At 51.6% G+C, this 6000-nt stretch overlaps 1 protein-coding gene across 5 annotated transcripts in view; it reads left to right on the top strand.

Annotated features, from left to right (window-relative positions):
- Positions 1-887: 887 nt before the first annotated feature.
- Positions 888-6000, top strand: part of TRAF5 (TNF receptor associated factor 5) — a 69617-nt gene continuing 64504 nt past the window's right edge. For all 5 annotated transcript variants that reach the window (XM_077157756.1, XM_077157755.1, XM_077157757.1 and 2 more), the window contains exon 1: positions 888-1002. The gene's annotated coding sequence lies outside the window, so the exon portion shown is untranslated. The remainder of the gene's footprint in view (positions 1003-6000) is intronic.

Here is a 6000-nt window from a genome sequence, read left to right as displayed (position 1 = left end):
ATTCCTCTCCCTGACCTCCCCCCACCCCCATAAATATTCTGGTGGTCTCTTTCCTGTAGGTTTCCAGGCCTGCTTCTATGTGCATCTGGTTTGTTGATCCCCAAGGTAGCTATTATTCTCCCCTTTCCTGATGATTAAGTGAAGGCCAGGGCAGTTAAGCCGCTTTCCCTTTGCCTAACTAAAACTGAATAAGCTAGGATTGCAATTCTGGTGCATTGATTTCAAACTCCATGCTCTTTAAACTCCCCAAATCTTCATAGAAGAGATCTATTTAAAAGATAAATACTTTTCATAGTATGTGCTCATGGAGAATGTATTATATGCATTCTGGATTTAAGTTCTAACTACGGCACTTGGTAAGCGTCTAGCCTTGGGCAACTGCCCCTTCACGTCACTGCTCTGGGCTTCAGATACGACCTCTGTAAATTCGCAAGGTTGTTTTGAGAATCAGATAAAATGCCCCTGGTATAACGGCACCCTCTACCACTCTAAGGGATAACTAGTATTACCTCAACAGCAAGGAAGGAGGGTTGGCAAGTGTATACTATTGTGACGGAAGGTCGGGGAAGGACTGATTTGAGCTAGGTCTCAGGGTCTAACATGAAAGGATTGACTCCGTTTGGCTATAGCTGGTTAAAAAGCAAGATTTGTACAATTCAAAAGCACCTGAGGGAAATTCAAATGATTTTTATTTGTAAGCATGAATGACTCTGGAGACAGGTGGCTACATTTCTAACTGCTTGAGTAACTGCTGCCTTGCAACAGCACCTTCTCTCACCCTCCCCTCACCCGCGCCCCTCACCCCTTCCGCTCCCCTCGGCCCCGCCCCAGTCCCCGCCCCGTACCCCCCCCCCGCCCGCCCCTCCTTCCTCCCCCAGGCCCTGCTCTCGCCCGGCGGTTCCTGGGGCTGAGAACTTAGTGCGCGGCGCGCGCCGCTGCAGCCGAGGAGTGTCCGCCCGGCCCGGGACCGCGGCGGCGGAGTCCCCTTGCGCCGAGCCACACGTAAGTCCTGGCAGGTCGCCGCCCAGGTGGCGGTCGCGCCACAGAAATTCAGCCTGACGGCGCTGGGGCTGGGGTGAGGGGGCCGAGTTTCGTCCTTTTTACTTTTCATTTACTTTGAAACCGAAAGCGACGCAGCGCCGAGAACCCCCGCAGCCCCCTCCCCGCCCCGGGATCGGGGGCCTGGGTCCTGGGCGCCTGCCTTTCGCGTGTGCGGCCAGTCCCGGGGAGGCCACGGAGGGTGGAGCCGGGTGGGGTGGGGTGGGGGTGGGAGGGTCAGGCCGGGCGCGGCGGGGTCGGCGCCCGCGGGATCCGGCGTGCCCTTGGCGGGTGTCCGGCCCCGAGGTCGGGGGAGAGGCGGGCGCGGCAGATGGCTGTGGACGCGCGCGAGTGGACACGGCGCTGGCTGCAGCGCTGTGGGCTGGGAGCTGGGAGCTGGAGCTGGGAGCCGGAGCTGGGAGCCGGGCGCCGGAGCCTGGAGCGGGCTTTCTTAGCAGCGGAGGGGTGTGGCGAGGACCCGGGCGCCTGAGCCTTGGGGAGCAGTTGTGGTCTGAAGGGACCCGATGCAGGATGGAGTCGGCAGGTGGGGGAATCGCTTTCAGCGGTGCCCGCACACCCGGTCCACAAACCCCGGCTCCCCTCAACGCCGTTGGGCGTTTTCTCTTCGCCTTGGTGAGATCGCCACACCGGAGCGACTCCAGAATGAAACTTTTATATGTTGGCACGGATAGAAAACTCTACTAACTGTTCGACTCCAGGAGGTGAGCTCGGAAAGGAGTCTTGGAAAAAACGAAGATTCAGAGAAGTGAAATGAGTTGCCCACAGACAACCAGAGAATTTCTGGAATTTGGCCTTCTCGCCACACTTGTCTGCCCTTGTTAATTCTCTGCGGGGTCTTGGCAGTTCTGTGTATTTTCAGTGGCTCTCAGGCCGCGCTCTGGCTTCTGGCTCCACCGGGCCGCCGTGGCAGACTTTCACCGCTGGTTCTGCCCCTCCTGCAGAGTTTCCATATTTGGGTATTTCACATTTACTTTCATCACAACCCAGTTATCTCGCTGAGGCAGGCAGAGCTGCTGTAGGGGAGTGATGGGGTTGGTGAGATGAGGCGTCCTGCCCAGGTTGCCCCCTGTACACCCCAGTTTCCACCCCCCTAGGCTCTGACTTCTGTGAGGACAGACATATAGGGGCCAGTTTAATTCGGTAAATATTTATGGGGCACCGGTGCTGAGAGCTAGGCTAGGGTCAGTGGAATATGGTTCCTTCCTCCAGGCATATTTGCATTTTAAAAGGGTTCTGGAAGACATGCAATGCGAAGAAATTGATTGAGGTACTTCTGGGAGTAGAACAGATCTGGATATGTCTGTGACAATTTTAAGCAGAGATAAAGCTGAGCTAGGATCTCACCTCTCAGATTCAAAGTGCAGCTTTCTGCTCTGCCTTAGACACACACAGGCAAAGACAGCGGTGTTAGCAAGATTGATAGTTTGAGGGAAGACCTCATCATCTAAACACTCCCACTCCCTGCTTTAATTTAAAAATTAAATTTTGAGAGACAGAAATCGCTGCAGGAAAAAATGAGTGTGAGGTGGATGAAGAATATGCTCTAGTCTCTGTAAAGATTTTTTGTTATTGTTTTTGCCTTTTACCTCTGAAATGGTTTGGTTCTCAGATTGTGGAATCTCCCTCCCTGGATCTTGGACAAAGGCAGGAGAAAGTCTCCTCTCTGAGTGAGTGTCTGGAGGTCCTGCCAGAGGGGAGATGATAGAGATATTCCCAGAGCCTTTGGACTGAGGTCTGTGGTAATGGGGGGAGGGTGGGTGGTGTTTCCATCAGCCAGCACGCATCTCCTGAGTGCCCACTGTATGTGGGTGGTAAGGTGGTGGAAAGGATGTAGAAAGGGAGATGAGGCGCTTTCTCCTGGAAGGACCAGTGGTAGTGATTGGGACAATTCAGTGGAGATGATTTGCTGAGGGAGCTGGAGGCCTGGCCTGACTCAGATTCAGTCCCATTAGGCTCACAGTGGGCAAGGCATGTCAGCATTTAGACTAACAAAGCTTTGGTGATGATCTCAGCTTTAGTTGAGAGGACCAGTAATGAAAAAAAAATTCCTTGCTTGTAAAGCTCTTTCTTTTCAAAGCGTTTTTCTCACTGCTCATGTTTTTTGTTCTCATTTTGTCCTTCATGATACCCTTGTCAGTCAAGGCAAAAAGCAGGATTATTTTCCACATCTCTGATGGCGAGGGTAAAGCACCTGAAGTCTGAATAACCCCTTGAGCTCCAGGCAGGGTCAGACATGGGTCTCCAAGGGCTCTGGTTGCCCTGCTCCAGGCTCCTTACCTTGGTTTCTCAGGGGGCACCTGAGGAGTCTCCCAGTGGAGCCAGATGGCCTGATTCCTGCTGGAGACTGCACTGGCCACTGTACAAACAGATAGATGCCTACTCTGTTAGCTCCTCCCAGCTGAGCAAATTCAGGGCGAGACCTGTGTGTGTTCTTGTTTGTATCCTGGAGCCTGGCATTACTCTGTGTTTGGCCTACTCGGCCTAAACAAATGTTTGCTGAATTGTACCAAATTCATTTGACTTGTGTCACCTTTTTGAGCTTTGAGCTGCCGGGGACATGTGCTCAGTGGGGTTCATTGGAAGAGAGAGGGTGAACTGTCAGCAGACTTGCTTGAATCTCAGAAATCAGAAGAGCACTGTACAATTTGCATATAGCCCATCTCATTTGATTTGCTCTTCACTACCTTCAGTTAGAAGGCAGAGGCAGGTCCTTTACCTGGTTGTAAGCTGGGGCTCGGAAATGACTTGCAAGTTCTCATAGCATGTAAGGGTAGGGCAGGATCTGAGCCCGAGTCTTCTGACTCTGATTCCTGCTTTACTCATAGTATCTAGAGAGAGCCAGTATTCTGAGCATGCAGTGGGTGAGAGAATCATCCTATCAAGAGGGGTGGGGCGCAGCAGCTGCTGTGTATCATTGCCACAGATCGGGGCTATTTGAGAGTTAATAGACCAGGGGAAAGTTGGCAGACCTGATCTCAGAAGAGCTTTTCTGCCCAGGTTACAGCTTTTTCTGGGGTTCTCCTGGAGCAGGAGCTGTAACAGGTGGATATCTGTGTGTGTGTGTGTGTGTACGCGTATGTATTGGGATAAGGGGGATGTGCTGTAGGGCAGAGGATCTGCAGCTTTTCCCAGGAAGCTGTTAGCAGGTTGGTGGGTTCCTGCCACCTCTGAGGCCCGTGAGTCTTTTTTTCACTTTACTGAGAGGAAAGCTTTAGTTGAGGGGTGGGGGGAGGGCAGACAGTAGTCTTGACCTAGACTGCCTCTAGCAAGTCCTGTGCTGTGTAGGTAAAGGAGGAGATAAAAGTATTCATCAGTCCTGAGAGAGAAATTCAAAGTCCATTTGCAGTGACTGCACGGATCATATTTTACCTGCAGCTCTCTGGAGAGAGGCGCTGATATCTGCATGCTTAGATCGCTCTAGCAAAAGCAGTTTAGGTCCAAATGCCCCCGGAGATACTGTGGATCCTATGCTAAATGACTCAGCAGGTGGGAACTCAATAAATCTATCCTCAAGGCAGAGGCAGTAAGCCCATCTGCAGGGTGTGTGGGGGGCTATCCATCTCACTCATTTTCAGCAGTTCCCCAGGCCTTATTTCTTGACCTGACAGAAGCATTCTACACGGGTTTCAGCAGTTTGGCCTCACTTGTTCACACCATCCCTGGAACTTCACCCACAGCTTCTTTCTGTCAAGGAGAAAGCTCCTTCTCTCCACCAATGGGAGATATCCACTCTACCTAAACTCTCGGTCAGTTCTGTTGTCCTTCTCCCTCTGAGATGCATTCCCTCCATCACACCCTCTTCACCGATTCTTTTCCTTTTGCACATACTCAGTCTTATTAAACAAGGAGACCTCATGTTTCCCTACCCCTTCCCCACTCTTTCTTTGTCAGAAGAGTAGTCAGCACTTGTGCTTTCTACTTAGACGGTGCTGTGCATCTGCTGTGCTGCTTACATTGCCTTTTGAAGGTTTCCAGAACCTGGTAATCCTCCGTCGACAGCTCTCTCTGCAGCTGTTGCCACCCTGTCCCCTCTGGTGTTCCCTGCCTTGACCCTTAGCCTCCCATCCGCTGGTGTGGGACCGTGCTCTGAACTCAAGCCTGCTTTCTATTTCCAGGGCTGTTCTCCTTTACTCCTGAGGCTTAACCCTACACTCTTAAAGGCTGATCAACTCTCCATCTCTCATCCGACTCTGGTTCTTAGCCAGTTTCTTTTGTGATATACAAAATCTTACTCATGATGTCTTAAGAACCTCTCAGACGCTTGTGCCAAAGCTCCCCTTCTTCTACAGCAGAGATGGCTGTTCTCTCTCAGTCACTTCTGCTCTGTCTCCTTCCAATTCAGTTCACTCCTGGGCTACTGTCTCTTCCCAAGGCTGCTGGGTTGAAGTCCACATGACCTCTCTGCTGGACAACCTGAATAGAAATCACTTGCCCTCCTGTCCCAGGTCCATCTTCATTCTAATCCCCCTTCCATACCGCAGCAGAGGGGCCTTAAACACATGGCCCAATCAGGACCTTTTACCTTCCCTCATGACAAAGCAAAATAGTGTGGACTTCACCGATGAATCCCAGAGTGATTCGATCAGTAAGTGGAAAAGTATTTGCAAAGCCCCCTTCGGGGAATGGTGAGAATGGGGAGAAATTAAACTTCCCCAGGTTGAATTCTTGATATTCTCACAAGCAGTGTGGACAACCAAAGCTATAGGCTGAGCCCCAAGTCTTGGGGTTTGTTCATATGAAACTTACCCCCAAAAAGGATAGGTCAAGCCTACTTAAAATTTAGGCCTAAGTCACCCCCAAGAGAGCCTCTTTTGTTGCTCAGATGTGGCCTCTCTCTCCAGCCAACACAACAAGCAATTTCACCACCCTCCCCTTGTCTACGTGGGACATGACTCCCAGGGGTGTGGACCTTCCTGGCAATGTGGGACAAAGATCCTAGAG

The sequence above is a fragment of the Tamandua tetradactyla genome, chromosome 4, assembly GCF_023851605.1.
Source record: "Tamandua tetradactyla isolate mTamTet1 chromosome 4, mTamTet1.pri, whole genome shotgun sequence".
NCBI lineage: Eukaryota > Metazoa > Chordata > Mammalia > Pilosa > Myrmecophagidae > Tamandua > Tamandua tetradactyla.
The sequence above is the reverse complement of the archived record's forward strand: the minus strand, read 5'-3'. Positions and strand labels throughout refer to the sequence as shown.